Below are 23,313 nucleotides of genomic sequence, written 5' to 3'. Positions count from 1 at the left end.
CACACCAGCTCACTGGCATTTGGGCTGAGTGACAGAGCAGCCCATCGGTACAGTAATTGGTATTCAGAAGGGCAGCTGGGATGCACGCCTCGCAGACAGAGGGGGAATTTAGTCAATACACTGCTTCATTAGAGCTGTGAGTCACCACGCCATGCTTCATTTGTTTGTATTTGTCCAGTACTCTATCAGGAGAAATCAACACCTCCTCCCATGCAACATGCCTAACCCCATGCTAACCTCTGATTGGTGGTTAACTTGTCCCCTGCTCATTATTTACACAGGAAGATCTTTACTGTGGTACAGTGATTGAGAGGTGGCGTCAATATGCTCACAGTTACACATCCACGCCAGAGCTGTACTGTATGTCCTTTGAACCGTATTGGCCAGAAGGACAGTTTATCTCAGAATACATCTCATCCTGAGGCAGAGGCCTTAAACCCTTGAGTCTAGGATTTTATTTAATCTCTTACAACAAATATGTTTAATTCATCACAATATTTTCATATTTTAACATAATCCAGGCTACTGGATGCTGAATATGTTATAATATGATTATATCAGAAGATAAAGTGGGAGTAGTCGGCTCCAGGAAAGAATGAATGAAGGGGGACCTGACCACTTTATTGTGTGTTTTTTCAGCAACAATGAAAGTCAAACCAAAGTACTGTCAATGGGTTATGGTATAGGCAGACATGATCTACGAACAACGAACACAATTGCATTTGATCAATGTCAATTTGAATGCACAGAGATACCGTGACAAGATCCTGAGGCCCATTCTTGTGCCATTCATCTGCTGCCATCACCTCATGTTTCAGCATGATAATGCACAGCCCTATGTCGCAAGAATCTGTACACAATTCCTCGAAGCTGAAAATGTCATAGCTCTTCCATGGCCTGCAGACTCGCCAGACATGTCACATATTGAGCATGTTTGGGATGCTCTGGATCAACATGTACGACAGCGAGTTCCAGTTCCCGACAAATATCCAGCAACTTCCCACATCCATGGAAGAGGAGTGGGACATTCCACAGGGAACAATCAACAGCCTGATCAACTCTATGCGAAGGAGATTTGCCATGCTGCATGAGGAAAATGGTGGTCACACCAGATACTGACTGTTTTTCTGATCCACACCGCTACCTTTTTTTAAGCTATCTGTGACCAACAGATGCATATCTGTTTTCCCAGTCATGTGAAATCCATAGATTAGGGCCTAATGAGTTTATTTGAATTGACTGATCTCTTTAATATGAACTGTAACTCAGTAAAATTGTTGCATGTTGTGTTTATATTTTTGTTCAGTATATTAGTCCTTTTCACAATGCCCTCCTGAAAAAATGTTTTGAAAACTCTAGATACTAAAGATACTAGAGGTCGACCGATTAATCGGAATGGCCGATTAATTAGGGCCGATTTCAAGTTTTCATAACACTCGGGAATCGGTATTTTTGGGCGGCGATAAATATTTTTATTTACATTTTTTACAATATTTTTTTAATACCTTTTATTTAACTAGGCAAGTCAGTTAAGAACACATTCTTATCTGCAATGACTGCCTAGGAACTGTGGGTTAACTGCCTTGTTCAGGGGCAGAACGACAGATTTTCACCTTGTCAGCTCAGGGGTTCCAATCTTGCAACCGCACAGTTAACAAGTCCAACGCTCTAACCATTGCACTCCACGAGTAATCTGCCTGTTATGCGAATGCCGATGTAGCCAAGGTAAATTGCTAGCTAGCATTAAACTTATCTTATAAAAAACAATCAATCATAATCACTAGTTATAACTACTAATCCAGTTTAGCAGGCAATATTAACCAGGTGAAATTGTGTAATTTCTCTTGCGTTCATTGCACGCAGAGTCAGGGTATATTCAAGTTTGGGCTGCCTGGCTCATTGCAAACTAATTTGCCAGAGTTTTACGTAATTATGACATACATTGAAGGTTGTGCAATGTAACAAGAATATTTAGACTTAGGGATGCCACCCGTTAGATAAAATACCGAACGGTTCCGTATTTCACTGAAATAATAAACGTTTTGTTTTCGAAATGATAGTTTCCGGATTCTATCATATTAATGACCAAAGGCTCGTATTTCTGTGTGTTATTATGTTATAATTAAGTCTGATTTGATAGAGCAGTCTGACTGAGCAGTGGTAGGCAGCAGCAGGCCCGTAATCATTCATTCAAACAGCACTTTTGTGCGTTTTGCAAGCAGCTCTTCGCAAGCACAGCGCTGTTTATGACTTCAAGCCTATCAGCCTAATGGCTGGTGTAACCAATGTGATATGGCTAGCTAGTTAGCTGGATGTGCGCTAATATCAAACGTCACTCGCTTTTAGATTTGGAGTAGTTATTCCCCTTGCGCTGCAAGGGCCGCGGCTTTTGTGGAGCGATGGGTAACGATGCTTTGAGTGTGGCTGTTGTCGATGTGTTCCTGGTTCGAGCCCAGGTAGGGGCGAGGAAGGGGACGGAAGCTATACTGTTACACTGGCAATACTATAGTGCCTATAAGAACATCCAATAGTCAAATGTATATGAAATACAAATGGTATAGAGAGAAATAGTCCTATAAATACTATATTAACTACAACCTAAAACCTCTTACCTTGGAATATTGAAGTCTCATGTTAAAAGGAACCACCAACTTTCATATGTTCTCATGTTCTGAGCAAGGAACTTAAATGTTAGCTTTTTTAAATGGCACATATTTTACATGGCACATATTTTTACATATTACTTTCTTCTCCAACACTTTGTTTTTGCATTATTTAAACCAAATTGAACATGTTTCATTATTTATTTGAAGCTAAATTGAGCTTATTGATGTTTTATATTAAGTTAAAATAAGTGTTAATTTAGTATTGTTGTAATTGTCATTATTTTTTTTTTTAATTGTTAAAAATGGGCCGATTAATCGGTATCGGCCTTTTTGGTCCACCAATAATCGGTATCGGTATCGGCGTTGAAAAATCATAATCGGTCGACCTCTAAAAGATACACTCTAAACTGGATGAAGTGGCGAGTTCGTTTGTGATAGACATGTCTCACTCTGTGGAGTTGTTTTTATTTCCTGTCATTTGTGGCATCAGGCACCCTAGAATGAAGTCTTTGTGCTTTATAATGGAAAAGTTATCACATTTGTGACTGTAAAAGGAAAAACTAATTTCAAAAGCCCTGGGATGAGGGCCGTTTGCATGTTAATGAGCATATTGAGCTTTTGCTCCTTTGTTACAGTCACCATGTTTTTCCTCCTTGTGTCCTATGGTTGGATCTGAAATAAAATGATAATCATACGCATGATGACAAATAAGTTGTGACAACGGAGGACAAAGGGATATGCAGTCACCAGCAATTCTGTTTTTGCTTGTTTTTTTTCTTGCACTGGAAATGTGGGAAGAATATAATTCATTTCTTCAATGATGTACAAAATGTACACAATACACGAAGGCCTAAATTATATACTCTATTAGATTATACTCTAATAATGCATTGTATACAGTATGTTTCATAAGAGGTTAACCTAATTGCTCATTCGTCTTTTAGTTTTGACGTGCTGTCTAATGATTTGGAGTGAAACATAAGAGGAGGCTGATGTATGGGAGAATGAAAGGGCAGGTCAGCCAGCAATGTTGACAGCTGTCTTCAATACAAAATCTAACACCCGAAACTGGTCAGTGATAACGAATGGCACCCTTCCACTATGTGTGTATTAGGTTTGCTTGTGTGCTGGAGGTGTTATTGACTGTATTAAGGAAGAGCTCCTCCTGTTTACTGCAGAGGCTCCTCTTATCATGTAGCTGTACTCCTTCCCAGTTCCCACCTGAAGGAAGAGGGAGAAAACATGCTCAACCATCACGTCTCCAGTTCTACCCAGGACATCTCCTATATGGGCTGTATCGTGCAATCGGCATTCAACCCCTCTACTTCTCTGTTCTTTTGCCCCCTTTCTGTCACACACCCCTCCCCCCACTCCCCTTCCTTAGCCCCACTCCACCCACCTCCTTACCCGCCCCACTCTGTTTGAGATGTGGCCTGCCTGTGTAACTGGAGGGGGTTAGTGGAGGGGGTTGTATGGGTACAGAGATGAGAGGCTGAATCTCAATTAGCTTGAGTTTTTGCCTTTCAATACAGCAGCACAAATGGGCCAAAGAGTCTTGAGCTACAAGAGACGTCAGACAGGAAAAACAGGACCAGAAAATTTTACATATTGTGGATTCGTTGTTTGAACGTATTTGTTATTTCATCTCAAACAAAAATCTATTTAGCGTCCTTGAATAACCTTTATTGCTCCATTTGTTTTCTCTCTAAATTAATATCAAAAAGGCAGAAATAATATAGATATGAGTGAAATCCAGAATCATGATTCATGCCTCAAACTGTAGCCATTATAATTGCTTATTGAACCAGATGAGAGCCGAGGCTTTTAAAGTCTTGACTTTATAGCAAAGTTAAATATGTCACCTTAGCTTCGTTATGTTTTATGGAGAATAATGAATGGCTGAAAACAAAACTGTCTAATTTACAAGGTTGTTGCTATAATCTTTGGCCCCTCTTTTGGGTTCTGTCAAGGCCTACATCACATTGACATTCTGTTGGCTCTCTTTCTGGTTAAACTTTCCATGCGTTCTTCAGCAGAAATCCTTTCTCAATACTTGAATGAATTATCCTCTTATGGGTGAACACCCTGTATAGAGTCATTTTCAAGCTTTATACAAATATGTCCATTCAATAGAACATTCAGTCAGAAAAGCAATAGTACAAACCCCATGTCTCTACCATATAAGGTTCAAAAGTTACATACGATGTCTTCACAGGCAGGATCAAAAAGTGGTCACTGCTCATAGAACTCTGTGGTGCTGCTCTGCGGCAGAACGTCCCTAACTTTGAATGTCAACTGACAACTGCAGGTTCGTGAGTGAAAACATCAGCTTTTTCTAAATGAAATCCGCTGAATACAAAACTAAATAGGGACTAAATACACTGCTCAAAAAAATAAAGGGAACACTTAAACAACACAATGTAACTCCAAGTCAATCACACTTCTGTGAAATCAAACTGTCCACTTAGGAAGCAACACTGATTGACAATACATTTCACATGCTGTTGTGCAAATGGAATAGAAAACAGGTGGAAATTATAGGCAATTAGCAAGACACCCCCAATAAAGGATTGGTTCTGCAGGTGGGGACCACAGACCACTTCTCAGTTCCTATGCTTCCTGGCTGATGTTTTTGTCACTTTTGAATGCTGGCTGTGCTTTCACTCTAGTGGTAGCAGGAGACGGAGTCTACAACCCACACAAGTGGCTCAGGTAGTGCAGCTCATCCAGGATGGCACATCAATGCGAGCTGTGGAAAGAAGGTTTGCTGTGTCTGTCAGCGTAGTGTCCAGAGCATGGTGCTACCAGGAGACAGGCCATTACATCAGGAGACGTTGAGGAGGCCGTAGGAGGGCAACAACCCAGCAGCAGGACCACTACCTCCGCCTTTGTGCGGGGAGGAGCAAGAGGAGCACTGCCAGAGCCCTGCAAAATGACCTCCAGCAGGCCACAAATGTGCATGTGTCTGCTCAAACGGTCAGAAACAGACTCCATGAGGGTGGTATGAGGGCCAGACTTCCACAGGTGGGGCTTGTGCTTACAGCCCAACACCGTGCAGGACATTTGGTATTTGCCAGAGAACACCCAAGATTGGCAAATTCGCCACTGGCGCCCTGTGCTCTTCACAGATGAAAGCAGGTTCACACTGAGCACATGTGAGAGACGTGACAGTCTGGAGACGCCGTGGAGAACTTCTGCTGCCTGCAACATCCTCCAGCATGACCGGTTTGGCGGTGGGTCAGTCATGGTGTGGGCTGGCATTTCTTTGGTGGGCCGCACAGCCCTCCATGTGCTCGCCAGAGGTAGCCTAACTGCCATTAGGTACCGAGATGAGATCCTCAGACCCCTTGTGAGACCATATGCAGGTGCGGTTGGCCCTGGGTTCCTCCTAATGCAAGACAATGCTAGACCTCATGTGGCTGGAGTGTGTCAGCAGTTCCTGCAAGAGAGGAAGGCATCGATGCTATGGACTGGCCCGCCCGTTCCCCAGACCTGAATCCAATTGAGCACATCTGGGACATCATGTCTCGCTCCATCCACCAACACCACGTTGCACCACAGACTGTCCAGGAGTTGGCGGATGCTTTAGTCCAGGTCTGGGAGGAGATCCCTCATCAAGAGCATGCCCAGGCGTTGTAGGGAGGTCATACAGGCACGTGGAGGCCACACACACTACTGAGCCTCATTTTGACTTGTTTTAAGGACATTACATCAAAGTTGGATCAGCCTGTAGTGTGGTTTTCCACTTTAATTTTGAGTGTGACTCCAAATCCAGACCTCCATGGGTTGATAAATTTGATTTCCATTGATAATTTTTGTGTGATTTGGTTGTCAGCACATTCAACTATGTAAAGAAAAAAGTATTTAATAAGAATATTTCATTCATTCAGATCTAGGATGTGTTATTTTTGTGTTCCCTTTATTTTTTTGAGCAGTGTATATATTTACAAAGCAAACAGACTGAATTTCAATATCCACCCACCGCAAAGACTAGCAGTTCCAGTTTTCATTGTGCATTTCTGATTATTTCCCTTTAAGTCGGCGTAGAAACAGCCCCTCTCAAGGTAGATGATTGCCAATATAGGCAATGAAAGCCAAGGATCTGCGCCCAGATTCACAAAACACTTCTTACGCAAAAACGTAAGAAGCTTATTAAAAAAATAATAAGTGCAATTCCTCAACAATCTTAAGATTGAATGATTTTCTTCAAAAATGTCTTACATGAATTAAACATGTTGGTTCTTCCTTTATAAGTGGTGTCATACTGCAGCACAGCTTGCGGGCAGCCGCACAATTCTATGGCACGCTATTTAAGTGACACGTTATTTAAGTGTCAGCCATTGTTGCCATTAATGGTAGCTAATGCTAGTTTTCCCACCAGAGACATATAACTTTAGGCCTAAGAGTCAAAGGGAGCCTTGAATAGAACAGACTATATGGGATTGATATTTTAGAAATGTAGCTTAATTAATTTGATGAATATTATAGTTTTTCTCTTCTAAGAAAAACGAAAATGCATTTCTTACTGTAGCTGATGTACTGTAGGCTAATGGGGTTCAGTTAGGAATATATGGCACTGTACAACGTGTTTCTATTCCAAGAAAACGAATATGCATTTGTTACTGTAGCTGTTTTAGCATAACTTACTTATTGGCATGAAGGCCTACTTAAATATAGAGTACTTCAATCAATCACTCATTAATTTGTGTATGTCATCACACATCATACGAGTCATCCATGTCTTTAAAAATAGTTATAAAACTAAATAACAATGGGAGCCTTCATTAATTTTACTATCACGGCTAAAGCGATTTAACTTCTTGGCGCACCCATCCCGTTAGCGGGATCGTTTTCGTCAACATCCGCTGAATTGCAGAGTGCCAAATTAAAATTAAATTACTACAAATATTACATTTTCATGAAATCACAAGTGCAATATAGCAAAACACAGTCTAGCTTGTTGTTAATCCACCTGGTGTGTCAGATTTCAAAAAAGCTTTACAGCAAAAGCTATCCAAGCGTTTATGTTAGGACATCTCTCTCAGCAGACAAAACATTACAAACAGCTAGCAGCAAAGTAGATTGGTCACGAAAGTCAGAAAAGCAATAAAATGAATCGCTTACCTTTGATGATCTTCGGGTGTTTGCACTCACGATACTCCCAGTTACACAATAAATGTTCCTTTTGTTCCATAAAGATTATTTTTATATCCAAAATATCTCCATTTGGTTTGGTGCGTTTTGTTCAGAAATCCACAGGCTCGAGCGGTCACGACCGGGCAGACGAAAATTCCAAATAGTATCCGTAAAGTTCGTAGAAACATGTCAAACGTTTTTTATAACCAATCCTGAGGTTGTTTTTACAGTAAATAATCGATAATTTAGCCTTTTCAATAGGAGAGAGAGAGAAAATGTCTGCTCCAAGCTGTTGCGAATGCAAAACTCTGCTGGCACCCAGCCATCCACTGACGTGATGTGATCGTGATGTGATCGTTCTCGCTCATTTTTCAGAATAAAAGCCTGAAACTATGTCTAAAGACTGTTCACACTATGTGGAAGCCATAGAGAAAGGAATCTGGTTGATTTCCCTTTAAGTGGAGGGAAGGCATGCAATGGAACAATGGAACAAGGAGATTAGTTTATTTTAGGCACTTCCTAGTTGGATTTTCCTCAGGTTTTTGCCTGCAATATCAGTTTTGTTATACTCACAGACAATATTTTGACAGTTTTGGAAACTTTAGAGTGTTTTCTATCCTAATCTGACAATTATATGAATGTTCTAGATTCTGGGCCTGAGAAATAGGCCGTTTCATTTGGGTACGTTTTTCATCCAAACGTCAAAATACTGCCCCCTACACTCAACAGGTTAACTAAGGGTTTCAGTTAGGAACATATGGCGCTGTACAACATGACCGGTCAGGAGTAGGCCTAAGCTACTAAGTGACTGCAAGTGTAAAGCAAAATAATCCTTACATTTCCACATAAACATCTGATTAATTTATAAAGACCAGTCCCCATGCTCTGTCATTCAGCGATATTTATTCCTATAGTAATTCGTTATGGATCCATCCAGATGTGGTAAGAAAACAGTGCATTTGGTGGGCTATGCAAAAGATATGGGAGAAGTGACATGCCTCGTAAACATCCATTAACCTCTCCTCACAAGTATTACTAGCATTTTCCAACCAAGCATTAGCGTCATGAAAGTCAGAAATAACAATAAAATAAATTGCTTACTATTGAAGATCTTCCTCTGGTGGCAATGCCTATCTACACAGTGAATGCTTGTTTTGTTTGATATAATCCATTTTTATAGCCTAACATGAAACATTTGTAAACCGCTTGCATCATGATTTCCGTCTCATTCAACTTTGGAAGATGCGTTCGTGGTAATTACACATACTAAACAAACGTTTATCCAGCCATGGTTGGTTTCATTGCAATCCTCTGGTTGTTACTAACACAACCATACTTGATGGTTCTTTTCCCGGGACATATTGACCGAAACAAACCGATTTGAAGACACCAATCAATGACATCATTGTGCACCAATGGTAGGACTGGTCTATCGTTGATTGACAGTATTTTGGCCCAATGACCACTGATCATCTTGAAATCTAGCTTGGAAGATAGCCAATGAGCTGAGGTAAACGGCAATATGTAATCGTTATACATTTGAAGACCAGCCTTTGTCGTAAACTCTGGCGTAAAACAGGTTCATTCGCTGTTGCAAATCCTACTTGACGGAGCCACGGGTGTTACGCATAGCAGTACATATACAATAGCATTTTCAACAAGTTTATATATTTAAAATATGGCGAATAAATCAGGAAAAGCTAAAACAAAGTCTAGGTATACAAATTTAGAGGAAATAGATAGATAGATACGTCGTCAGGCGTGTGAAGGACGGTGCCGGGGCATGGACCACAAAAAGTGTCCCCATTCCAGCTGCTATGAAGGACTACAACAAGAGCATGGGAGGTGTGGCCTTGTCAGATGCGCCGATAGGATACTACAATGTTCTCCACAAGACCATGAAATGGTACAAGACATTTTTCTATCATTTCATTTGACATTGCTGTGGTGAATGCCTTCATCCTCCAGAAGGAAATGGCTAAGAGCTGTGGACAGTCCCCCATCTCACAGCTAGCCTTCAGGGAGCTGCTCATCCAGGAGCTTGCTAGCTACAGCAAGTCCACTGTATATTTTTAAAATATATATATATATATATATATATATTATTTTTTTTTGTTAGAATAGCATTTATGGATTTTGTATATAGTTATTTCCTTCAAAATGTATCACTGTACCAATTCGGCCACTTGGGTACATTTGGGTACATTTGTGTGGGACACCTGGGTGACTTCATGCTCAATGTCATGTAGCTCGCTCATTTCTGAAGTTATCTGTCCAAAACTTTGCTCAGCTATTGTTGCCATCTTGTGTTCTTCATTCAAATCATCCACAGCATCCTATCTGTATGTTTGGCTGTTCTTGGTCATTTGAAAAATGATGCAGCAACAATAAAAAACAGAAAACGTATGTTTATTTCCTTGTATTTTTCTTCTACCAGATCTATTGTGTTATATTCTCCCACATTCAATTCACATTTCCACAAAAGCCACAGTGTTCTCCTTCAAATGATACCAAGAATATGCATATCCTTGCCTCTGGGCCTGAGCTACAGGCAGTTAGATTAGGGTATGTCTTTAGGCGGAAATTGAGAAGAGGGGGGGGGGGGGGGGGGTGGTACCCCAAAGAAGGGGTAGATCGATTCTAGCCCATCAATGACATGTTGTTTGCAGAGTCCACAAACAGGAGGTGGAGATCCAGAGCTCACAGGTGTGCCTGGCATGGATTGTGACTCCATCCCATTCCTCGCCCTCTTCAATGCGTCATTCCCTGTCTGACTCTCCGCCAATGCCGCCTGACTCTCCGCCAATGACGAGTGACTCTCTGCCAATACCACCTGGCTCTGGACAAATGCATCAGCTGATTAATTTTACAATCACAGCTAAAGTGATTTAATTAAGGGTTTCAGTTAGGAAAATATGGCACTGTACAACGGGACCAGTCGGGAGTAGGCCTAAGCTACAAATTGACTGCAAGTGAAGAGCCAAATAATCCTAACATTTCCAAATAAAAATTTGATTGATTTGTCAATCAATTTTTCCTATTGTCCTGCTGATAGTTGAAAGAAACATCTGCATTTTGAAATAGTATTTTTATCATAATTTTATTAACGAAAGCATAAATACTGTACAGTATATCCTTGATTCGACATGTTGCGGTTGCATGAGGTTTGGAGTTAGAAATGTAAACCTTTAGAGTACTTTTTTTTGGGTAAAGGCTGTCCTGCTAATAGCCCATCCTGGAAACGTTGTTTGCAGAATTCACAGCCCGCTACGCTTGTGAAAAACAAAATGACTCAAGCTGTCCATCACTACTGTAAATAAAAACAGATTAACTAAGGGGATTTTATATAATTATAATGCAGGGTTAATAGTAATAATAAGCGTTGGATAATAGATCGGATTTTCTTTAACCTATTTTGGTCTTTAATGCTGGCCCGACAGAAGTTAATACTTGATAAAGTTTTTGATCAATTAGTATATTTAAGTTTAATCACAATAGTGGTTGTATTATTTCTTTGGTCTTTTCTGGATTAAACTGAAATTGCAAGCAACTTTCTATGGCTTGTTAAAAATATATATATATTTGAGATTTCATTTTCAAATAACCGAAAGTGAGCGGTTGTAATCTGAATAAAAGCCATTCTTGTACATGGGGTGAGACATTCTTACTAATTTGTAAATAAAGCCAGTTTGTTATTTACAATTTTGTTTTTAGAGGGAGAGAAATCAAAAGCCCACCGTGCCCATTTTTCGAAAATCGTCAATCCACATGTCAAGTGTAATTCCCCCAAGTTCTCTTAATATGTAAATAAATTATCAAATTTAAGATGGAGAATAGTATATTCATTACCGGAGATAAATAATGAAGTGTGCGCCCTCACCGGAACACGCTACAAACACTACAGCCAAAATGGGAACCACTTACAAAAACGACAAATTCTAGCTAATTTTTCAAAAAACAAGCTGAAACTCTTTCGAAAGACTGTTGACATCTAGTGGAAGCCCTAGGAACTGCAATCTGGGAGGTATTCCTTTTATATTCCCATTACCAGCCATTATAATCAGTGTTGAGCTGGGGGAAAAAAATCTGGATGGATTGTCCTCAGGGTTATGCCTGCCATATCAGTTCTTTTATACTCAGACATTATTTTAACAGTTTTGGAACATTTAGAGTGTTTTCTATCCAGTACAACCAATGATATGCATATTCTAGCGTCTGGGCCTGAGTAACAGGCAGTTTACTTTGGGCACCCCATTCATCTAAACTTCCGAATACTGCCTCCTATCCCAAAGAAGCTAACTCCAGGACTACCAACAGTTTGTTGTTGCCTGATACAGGACTCTAGTGCCAGAGACTGACTGAAAACACCTCCATTAATTTACAATAATATAGTCAATTTGTGCCACAGTTTAGACTACTGATAGATCAGCGGTATAACTTCTCCCTTGTGATAGTGCAGTGCAATGACAGAATGCCCCCCATCTATCACTAACGGCATAAGCTCGTAACTTTTAAAGGAAGAACCACTGTAGACGCTGGAAGTTGAGAAGCAGTTGATAAGTTTAATATAAGAAATTACATGGAACGATACAACGTAGGAGTAGCGTCTTGACATGAACAGAAACAATACTGCCTGGGGAAGGAACCTAAGGGAGTGCCAGATAAGGGGGGGGGGGGGGGGTAATGGAGTCCAGGTGTGCTTAATGATGGAGTGCAGGTGCACGTAAGGACTGGTGATTAGTAAACCGCCAATGTTGAATGCCGGAGGGGGAGTAAACGTGACAGTACTGAGGGAGGGAGAGAAGTGATGAGTACCGACGCTTCCAAAGAAGGTTTTCCAGATGGATGGCCATCGCGATGAGTTCAGCCAAGGAGAGGTTGTCGTCTCGACAGACCAGTTCCGTCTGAACCTCCTCAAGCAGTTCCTCTTCTGAATAGCGAAGCGCCATCTCATTCCAACCGCTGGATGCTGCCATTGTCCAGAAGGTTAGCGTGTACTCGGCAGCCGCCTGGTCCTCCTTCCCTAGTTGGAGTAGGCGCTCACCCCCCCTCTCTGCTCTCCGGTGGAGGATCGAAGATACCTCTGAACCGAGCCATGAACCCATCATACGAATCCAGCTCCTCTCGCCCATTGGCCCATTCCAACGCCCGCCCAGTCAGCAGAGAAATAACTGTGGCAGCCTTGGACCTCTCAGTGGTAGGAGCTCCCAACTGGTGCGCAAGGTAGAGGGAGCACTGTAGTAGAAAGCCACTGCATTTAGATGGGGTGCCATCATTTATATGGGAGGGACAAATGGGCATCGCTGGCTTGGGCAGGTTACTGAATGGGCTGATGTGCTGGCTCGACTGGTGGTAGAGTATCCTCCGCTAGGTGAAGGCAACGCCTCTCGGGTATGTTTGAGGCATTTAGCACTGAAGAACCTCTTCCATACCCATCCCCAGTTGTGCCAGCTGGTCGTGGTGTTGCTGAAGTAGGTATCCCTGCTCATTCTGATTTCCTGCTGCTTCCATTTTGTGAGGCAGTATTCTGTCATGTAGACCCTGGGAGCTGAGAAGCAGGTGGTAACTTTAATATCACAAATAACGATACACTGTAGGCATAGCATCTAGACATGAACAACAGAAACAATACTGCCTGGAGAAGGAACCTAAGGGAGTGCCAGATAAAGGGAAGGTAATGAGTGAGGTAATGGAGTCCAGGTGTTCTTAATGATGAAGCACAGGTGCGCATAATGATGAAAGCCAGGTGAGCGTAATGATGGTTCCCAGGACCTGTGATTAGTAAACCGGTAATGTCGAACGCCCGGAGTGGAGGAGCATTAGTAGACATGACAAAGGGTTTAGCCATCTTGGAATTAAGAACATTTCCAATAACTTTATTTTCAATAATCTAATTTCTTCTTAACTTTTTGCTTAAGGAGAAACATAAGAAATAGCTAAATGAAATGTCCAAGAACCTTTTTGAGGAATAGCAACTTTGCTTAACTTTCTTCTTAAGTCTTTAAGGAAAAATGGCAGTTAAGAAGACATTTCTTCTTAAGAAGGTTTTGTTAATCTGCGCCCTGGGCCCTGGAGGTGAAAATTATGAAGGTATCAAGTTGATTTGGATTTTGATCATTTAACTTGTATTCTTTCATTCTTTACATGGAAATTGAACCAAAAAAAGTTGTATTTATATGCACTAAGTCGTCATGCGCTGCCTTTTATCCGCAACAGGTCAATTTGATGGAAACACATCTCTGGTGGCAAAATGCACAAATTGTTTTTATTCGGATTTGGATGGAAACCTAGCTACTGACAGTGTTAAATTTAACACTGTCCCAGTGTCTATAAGGATCCACACTTTTCACTGTTAAATTAATACACTGCTTAGTGTAAAGGCTTATTTTCAAATTTCCCAGAGTACCTTGCCTTTCTGGTGAATTGTAGAGTTACCCCCCATGACTGTATTTGTTAGTGACAGAGACATGGTCGTTGCAGTCTCTTTTTTTTGCCCTTTTGCTTTCACCAAGTGAGATCCTAAGCAAATATGTCATTACAATTAAATGATTCAACACAAAATGATTTATTGTGGCATTATTTTGAGGGCCTGAATCTGCTGGATTTCAGGCCTGCAAGTCACATTATACTGGCTTGCAAAGTGAAGTGTAATTCCTCTTGGAATCCATCCAGAGTGGGGAAGTGTTAAGACATGAGACTACCTAAACCATCTTAACTGGAACAATTTGTTTAGAAAAATGTATGGTTTAAAAATATATATTTGAGTAGCATAAGATTAATGAATCCAGGGTTTCCCAAACTCGGTCCCTGGGTGCACATTTAATTTTTTGCTCTAGCACTACACAGCTGATTCAAATAATCAAAGCTTGGTGATAAGTTGTTTATTTGAATCAGCCGTGTAGTGCTAAGACAAAAAACAAAACGTACACCCAAATTAACACCAACACTTGGGTTCTTTTACACCAATGAGTGTTTATTTGACACTTACAGAGTTAATTTAACACTTGAATCAACACTAGAAATGTTCCACTGAACAATCTAAACTAGGTAACACTGGCCAACTTGCTGTGTAGCTTTAATAAAATGATAGTTACAGATTTCAATATTTTAACATGTGTAGGGCCCTATAAAATCTGTTGTATTTTTTGCCTGATTCTGTTTATTTTTTTTCCGTTTCCGTTTTCCCACCAGTTTTTTAAGGTGTTCGCTTTTAAAATCACACTTTTTTAAGAGAAAAACAACAGAATTGGATGCTGTAAATCCACAACAATGATTAAACCGCATCAGGAGACCACTTTTGAGGTCTGGGAAAAATAGAAGAAATTTGGAATTTGGGTATAGTTACCCTTTAATGCAAGTACAAACAAGAAAGAGACCGTTTTCCTGTAGCACTCATGTGAATGCAGAGTTTGCAAAACAAATGGCCACTTGATTGCTGCAAATAATCATGATATCATTCTGCCAGGTACGCATAGGCTACTAGGCTACTTTGTAACATTTAATTTAGACCGTTTTTGGGAAAGCCTTTCCATCTCTACCAGAAGGAGGTTATAATTAGCATCATCGTAGCCATACTGTATGTGTGCACCGCACACACAGGCAAGGGCATTCCTGTGCCTTTTCAGAAAGTTGCAAGAAAATAAGAATCACTGATTCATTTTGTTCATGTCTTATGACCAACTTGGGAAAATGAATGCATTTTCGAATAAGTTCAAAACAATAGTTGATTTCCTACTAAGTTTAACACATTTTCTAATATTGTTAAATTCCGTTTTAATGTCTGGATTCTGTGATTCCGTCCATGTTTTCTGCGATGCAGATTTTATGGGGACCTACATGTCGGCCCTACATTTATCTTATCTTGGCCAATCCATCCAATCATCATTGCACATGCTTCTATGCTTTTAGCCAAACCTATGTTAGCTAGTTCATTTTGCTTGCTTTGTCATGTGCAAATGCCTTGTGTTCATTCTCCTAAAGTGAGATGCATGTGGACCACCAATCAAGTGCTTTCTAGCTGATCTACTGAGATGTTTTTAGATGCGGTCCCTCTCTTTTGTTCTCTCTGACTGTGCTCTGTTCTGGACCAGTCGACCATGTGGATTTCCCGATCTGTCACTTAGGGTCCCATATGCAGGGAGTCTGAGGACTCACTTTTGGATGGAGGAACGTTTTGGATGGATATAGTGCTATCTGGTCATACAGAGGATGGGTAGTTGAAATAGCCTATGTAGGTGTCGGATCATAATTTGACCCATTTTTTCGCTGGTGTAAAATAATCCTGCAGCAGGAGGATTATTATTTTTTTTTTACGTATGTAAATATAATTTCTAATAGGAAATTAGTTTTGATAGGCTGCACTGTAGGCTATAGTTTACGTGTGAGTGAGAGAAAAATAACTGCGGGTTTTCAGTTCATTTAAATCGCAAGGATCATTTACATTTCCTGTTGCGCAGTACAATTCTCTGTGACAACAGAGTGATCAAATTAGGATACAACATCTGTACATGAGGTATTCCTGGATCTAGAATTGAGACTAAAAGTCCAACCGTATTGTGATGAGTATAACTTTGGAGTATAACTTCAGCAAGTGTCTTCTCTGTGCTGTGTTTTCCTTCCAAAAGTCAGTTGGTGAATCGACAGTTGAGGGTGGATGCATTTGACTGCGCTGTTAAGACCTGATTTCTTTTTTTGTGTTGCTTTGTTTATGCAGGGCAGGCAATTGGCAGGCGTTCCAAGTCTAGTACACCATGCTTGGAGGGGGCGGGGGTGTCTATTGGAGCGCCAACTATTTTCTTCCAACAAAAGACACTGGGCAAAATATAGTCTGTCAGGATTTAAATGTGCTTCAATCGTCACCAAAACATAGCGACTAGCCTACAACCTTTTTTTCTCTGCTTTATTTTCTGACGTCTTTCAGGATATTTTATCCAGTATTTATTTGAAGGCTCTAAAAGTATTTAATGTCTCGGAATTAGCTCTTCAATTATATGAAGTTTGAATCCAGCAACTCTCTCAATCAGTCTTATTCAATGACAACATGGTTGGAGTCAGAAGGCTAAGTAGCCAGTACATTACTAGACTATTTCAGCTAGCCTGCATGCATAAACAGCCCCACACCAGGAAGGGAAAGCAGTTGCAGCTTTGGTATTTCCCCAGGAGGATACATAAGTGTAATTTTATATTTTTCACTCTCCAGCCATACCCCCATTACCATGAATAGGATCACAAAGAAAATATGCTGTGTATGTATGAGTACAACAGCAATTTTATCTCTCCCTCTGTCTTTTGGACGCTCTCTGGGCAAGATCATTTTGCAATTAGAGGCAGTTCGAAATGTACTGGGGGGGGGGGTCCAAAATAGGAAGTGTTATAATTTTAAAAAATCTCTTCTCTAGGTGTTTTGGGACTTCCCTTATGCACTAAGCTTTTCTGCGAACTATACAGTCAACTCTATCTTGACCTCTATCCACAGTGACAATAGTGGTAAGTGGATCGTTTGTCCAGATCTGCAATAGGTTAACTAGCAATCATACCCAGGGCTGTTGCGGTGACCATATTACCGCCACACCGGCAGTCCCCGTTCATGAATGCAGTCAAATTCCACGTGACCGTTTAGTCACGGTAATTAGGCTTCTCCAAGCTCTGATGCTGCTGATGGTCATTAGTAGCCTACCTAACTTACTAACTGCCTGGCGGGAGCACCTGTAGGGAGGAGACAGAGAGACAGCCTGGTGCGTGGGGATGCCACAGGGCCCACCAGGCTGGGGAGACCTACAGGAGGCCTGGTGCATGGAGAAGGCACCGGATGGACCGGGCTGTGGGGGAGCACTGGAGCTCTGGTGCGCAGCCTTGGCACCACTCCTCCAGGCTGGATGCCCACTTTAGCCCGGACCCTCCCGAGTGCAGGGAAAGGTTGAACCGGGCTGTGGGTAAGCACTGGAGCTCTGGTGCACACCACTCACACCTCTCCCTTCGGCTCAATACCCACATTCACCCGGCACGGGCGGAGCGCAGGCATAGAACGCACTGCACCCTCCCAGCGCCTTGGAGACACAGCATGCAGCGCCGGCGCAGGATGCCTGGATGCCTACTCTCGCATGGCACTTGCGGGGGGCTGGCCTAAAGCCCACCAGGCTATGAGCGCGTACTGGCGACACCGTGCGTTTGACCGCATAATACGGTGCCTGACCAGTACTGCGCTTCTTCCGATAAGCACGAGGAGTGGGCTCAGGTCTCCAACCTGACTCTGCCCCACTCCCCGTGTGCCCCCCCCAAAAAAAAAAATTGCCGTAAAGTATCTCCTCCCATGTCCAGGATTCTGGAGATCGCTGCTGCCCGATACCACGCTGCTTGGTCCTTGGTTGGTGGGTGTTTCTGTAACGGATCTCGTCCTCCTCTTCTGAGGAGGAGTAGCGAGAAAAATCGGAGGACCAATTTGCAGGAGGACCAACTCACGCCCTGGCCATACAAAAATAAAGACAAAACAAAGGAACTAAGGTCAGAACGTGACAACAGTAAAATAAAAATAAAGTAGCTGTAGCCTTCCATTGGAGTTAATTTGCTGCAAAACTCATTTTGTAAATACAGTGCATTCGGAAATTATTCTGAGTTTTTTTCCACCTCATCAACCTACACACAATATCCCATAATGACAAAGCAAAAACAGGTTTGTGAAATGCATTTTAGAATAGGGCTGTAATGTAACACAATTTTGAAAAAGTAAAGGTGTCTGAAAACTTCCCGAATACACTGTACTTTAAGTAGATTTGGACATAATATTTATGGGGCTTTGCAACGGCTCTATCGGCTCTATAAAATCTGTGGTGCATGCTGAAACAGTATTTTCAATGTTTTACCTCCAAACCCTACCCAATTAAATGTTGATTGCGAAGTAGGCCTACCTAACATAATGACATCATCATGATTTGTATCAATCAGGTGTACATTTGTTTTGCATACTCTACCATCACATGTGCAGTACAGAAACCTGACAGAATCACTGCTAGCCTAACACAGATGTACTGGAACTAAAACCCAGCTGCGACATGCTTTCAATAGTGCTCTCCAACACCTGACACCAATATAGTGGATTAGGTGGGTACTCTGACTGGGACTCAAACCCTAGACCCTGTCACTGTCATTCCTGAAAATTACCTTGTCACAATCCTCACAATGAGGGTGTCAGGTAGCCTAGCAGTTAAGAGCGTTGGGCCAGTAACTGAAGGTTCTCCCAAATGAGAAATGTAAAATGTAATGATACTATTCCTACTAAATGGGTTAACCCTATTGCCACGATGTATAGGGTGTTTGCTTTTCACGCCAATGACCCGGTTTCACTTCCCCGTCCTCCCATTTGCTACATTGGTCTCAGAAGTAGGATGGCGGCCGTGCAGCCTTCAGAACGCACGGCTCAGACCTCACCAAACTCTCTTGGTGAGGTCGCTAGGTGTTTTACAAAGGTTGTTTAGTATTATTACAAGGGGTACAACTTGTCTTTTTTTTTTAAATAACTTTTTATTATTTTTTCTGGCTAGCTTCACTTTTCAACAATATAAATCTGTTACACAGTTAAATACATTTGTATGGCCATGGGGACAATAGCATTATCCTAGCCTACAACACCACAATGCAATGAATATTTGCATTATTGTTTTCAAGTGAGTACAATTCTACTCTCGGCTGTAAACTTCAGTGAAAATGCCATTTGAATAATGGCGCAAAAGCCCTGTTATTTGAATGTTTCATTGCATTTGGACCAATTGAGGGTCTAATCTCAACAGATTATAGAAAGGCAGAGTACAGGACAGTCTGGCTGTATTTTTACTTCTGATACTGATCGCTTTCTGTTGCAGATCATCATTATCCCAAGTCGTCCTGTAGTCACATAGGCCTATGCTCCCAGCAGGCCCAGTTATTCAGGAAAGCTTAACTCGCATTCTGCCTCCTTTCCAATCCGAGCTGCTATTCCTTGACCTGTAACCTTGAACACTTCAGTATAGGCTAAATATGTCATTTAACTTTTCAAATGTATTACCTTTTATGTGTGGCATAAACACAACCAGTCACAATGTTTTAATCAGATTAGGCTACTTCAAAAGTCTACTGTAAACTACCTGCGCACATTCATCCATGCCACTCTTAAAATAATTCCAGCATCCAAACTGCGCACCGGCCATTCGATGAATGGAAAGAGACATCTGTTAAAAAACACAAGTTTAATGACATTTGGATATTGTCAAGCCAAGCCTTCAATACTGAGTAGGGAGGGATGTATTTTCTGTTTGTCGAGATTGACATACTCTATTTGATGGTGGCGTTTAAAACGCAAACCATGATGAAGCACTCATCGCTTTGCTGTGGTCCGACAGACGATTACGTGAAACCCAGAATGCATTGTATATCAACAAACATGGCTCCACACATAGCCGGAATTAGCTTAGCTCATCATAATCAGTACTTCAAAAAAGTATTTTACAAACATAATATGTGCCCATTACAATCTATGCAAGAATCGGAATGCATGATTTATCACTGGTACTTGAAAAACATGAATAAACAGTAAATATATCAATAATTACCACACAAAACATTTTCTGTTAGTGATTTATTGATACAAATGGCGCGTGCAGGCAGTCAATCACATAACCTCTCATCCCCACTCTGAGCCATTCAGTGTTGTTGTTTATGTATGTAGCTAGTGAGCTAAGCTGTAGCATTAGCAATGTCTTTCAAAAGGAGACAACTCACAAATGCAGAAATTCTGACAATGAGTCTGAAAGTCAGGTTCTGACAGTGACAGTGAGGAGCTGCCCACCAGCCAATGAGAACCCTGAATCTGAGGACCCCTTGTCCACTGACAAAGTCCTAGTTCCCTTTGAAGATGCTGGTGGTGATGGAGGCAGACCGACAGTGGATGAAGTACAGGAGTTCTGTGGTAGCTGGAATGCTGCCAGCCATTTCACCCCTCCTGGCCCTGCTGTTTGCTTTGATGAGTCCCAGTCTGGAGTGCAACGCCCCTTGCCATTTCCATCTGAGGCAGAGTGCTTCAAGTTGTTTCTGACAGAGGAGCTGGTGGGAGACATAGCAGAGACCAATCGCTATGCCTTGGAGCTACAGGAGAAGAGAGAGTCAGGAGTGGGGGGACAACCACAATTTGTGAAATGTATACCTTCCTGGTGACAGTCCTTCTCATTGGGATAGTAAAGAAGAACTCCCTAACAGAATACTGGAGCACAGATCCTATGTTTGCAACTCCCTTCTTTGCCACCCTTTTTTCCCAAGACTGCTTCCTAGTTCTGCTGCGGTGACTGCATTTCATCAACAATGCTACTGCCATCCTAAATGACCTGTTAAACAAAATAAGAAATGTCAACAGCTGGCAGTAAAGTGGCATGACAAACGAGACATCCATGTCCTCTCCACTGTCCATACAGCAACCATGTCGGCCTCAATCCCATAGAACATTTGTGGACAGAACTGAAAAAGCGTGTGTGAGCAAGGAGGCCTACAAACCTGACCCAGTTACACCAGCTCTGTCAGGAGGAATGGGCCAAAATTCACCCAAATTATTGTGGGAAGCTTGTGGACAGCTACCAGAAATGTTTGACCCAAGTTAAATAATTTAAAGGCAATCCTACCAAATACTAATTGAGTCTATGTAAACTTCTGACCCACTGGGGATTTATTCTTTATTTTTTTATTTCACCTTTTGTTACGGTTTTCTTTCATCGAAGGAGAGGAGGACCAAAATGCAGCATGGTTATTTTGATTCATCTTTAATAAAAGATAAACACAAACAATACAAAACAAGAACCGTGAAAACCTACACAGCCTTATCTGGTGCAAACAAACACAGAGACAGGAACAATCACCCACGAAACACTCAAAGAATATGGCTGCCTAAATATGGTTCCCAATCAGAGACAACGATAAACACCTGCCTCTGATTGAGAACCACTCCAGGCAGCCATAGACTATTCTAGACAACCCCACTAACCACAATCCCATGACCTACAAAAAAACCCAAGACAAAACACACCACATAAATAACCCATGTCACACCCTGGCCTGACCAAAATAATAAAGAAAACACAAAATACTAAGACCAGGGCTTGACACCTTTATTTAACCAGGTAGGCTAGTTGAGAACAAGTTCTCATTTACAACTGGGACCTGGCCAAGATAAAGCATAGCAGTGTGAACAGACAACACAGATTTACACATGGAGTAAACAATTAACAAATCAATAATACAGTAGAGAAAAAAAAGAAAAAAAAGAGAGTCTATATACATTGTGTGCAAAAGGCATGAGGAGGTAGGCGAATAATTACAATTTTGCAGATTAACACTGGAGTGATAAATTATCAGATGGTCATGTACAGGTAGAGATACTGGTGTGCAAAAGAGCAGAAAAGTAAATAAATATAAACAGTATGGGGATGAGGTAGGTAAATTGGGTGGGCTATTTACCGATAGACTATGTACAGCTGCAGCGATCGGTTAGCTGCTCAGATAGCAGATGTTTGAAGTTGGTGAGGGAGATAAAAGTCTCCAACTTCAGCGATTTTTGCAATTCGTTCCAGTCACAGGCAGCAGAGAACTGTAACGAAAGGCGGCCAAATGAGGTGTTGGCTTTAGGGATGATCAGTGAGATACACCTGCTGGAGCGCGTGCTACGGGTGGGTGTTGCCATCGTCACCAGTGAACTGAGATAAGGCGGAGCTTTATCTAGCATGGACTTGTAGATGACCTGGAGCCAGTGGGTCTGGCGACGAATATGTAGCAAGGGCCAGCCGACTAGAGCATACAGGTCACAGTGGTGGGTGGTATAAGGTGCTTTAGTAACAAAACAGATGGCACTGTGATAAACTGCATCCAGTTTGCTGAGTAGAGTATTGGAAGCTATTTTGTAGATGACATCGCCAAAGTCGAGGATCGGTAGGATAGTCAGTTTTACTAGGGTAAGTTTGGCGGCGTGAGTGAAGGAGGCTTTGTTGCGGAATAGAAAGCCGACTCTAGATTTGATTTTAGATTGGAGATGTTTGATATGAGTCTGGAAGGAGAGTTTACAGTCTAGCCAGACACCTAGGTACTTATAGATGTCCACATATTCTAGGTCGGAACCATCCAGGGTGGTGATGCTAGTCGGGCGTGCGGGTGCAGGCAGCGAACGGTTGAAAAGCATGCATTTGGTTTTACTAGCATTTAAGAGCAGTTAGAGGCCACGGAAGGAGTGTTGTATGGCGTTGAAGCTCGTTTAGAGGTTAGATAGCACAGTGTCCAAGGAAGGGCCGGAAGTATACATAATGGTGTCGTCTGCGTAGAGATGGATCAGGGTATCGCCCGCAGCAAGAGCAACATCATTGATATATACAGAGAAAAGAGTCGGCCCGAGAATTGAACCCTGTGGCACCCCCATAGAGACTGCCAGAGGACCGGACAACATGCCCTCCGATTTGACACACTGATCTCTGTCTGCAAAGTAGTTGGTGAACCAGGCAAGGCAGTCATTAGAAAAACCGAGGCTACTGAGTCTGCCGATAAGAATATGGTGATTGACAGAGTCGAA

General features: G+C 41.8%; 1 protein-coding gene across 1 annotated transcript in view; it reads left to right on the top strand.

The window, feature by feature from the left end:
* The window catches only part of LOC110537374 (neurite extension and migration factor-like), an 80,323-nt gene that overhangs the window by 15,749 nt on the left and 41,261 nt on the right, over window positions 1–23,313 (top strand). The gene's annotated exons all lie outside the window — the stretch shown is intronic.

This window comes from Oncorhynchus mykiss, chromosome 12, assembly GCF_057628025.1.
Source record: "Oncorhynchus mykiss isolate SJ-2025 chromosome 12, ASM5762802v1, whole genome shotgun sequence".
Taxonomy (NCBI): domain Eukaryota; kingdom Metazoa; phylum Chordata; class Actinopteri; order Salmoniformes; family Salmonidae; genus Oncorhynchus; species Oncorhynchus mykiss.
Note: the sequence above shows the minus strand (reverse complement) of the source record. Positions and strands in the feature narration are given on the sequence as shown.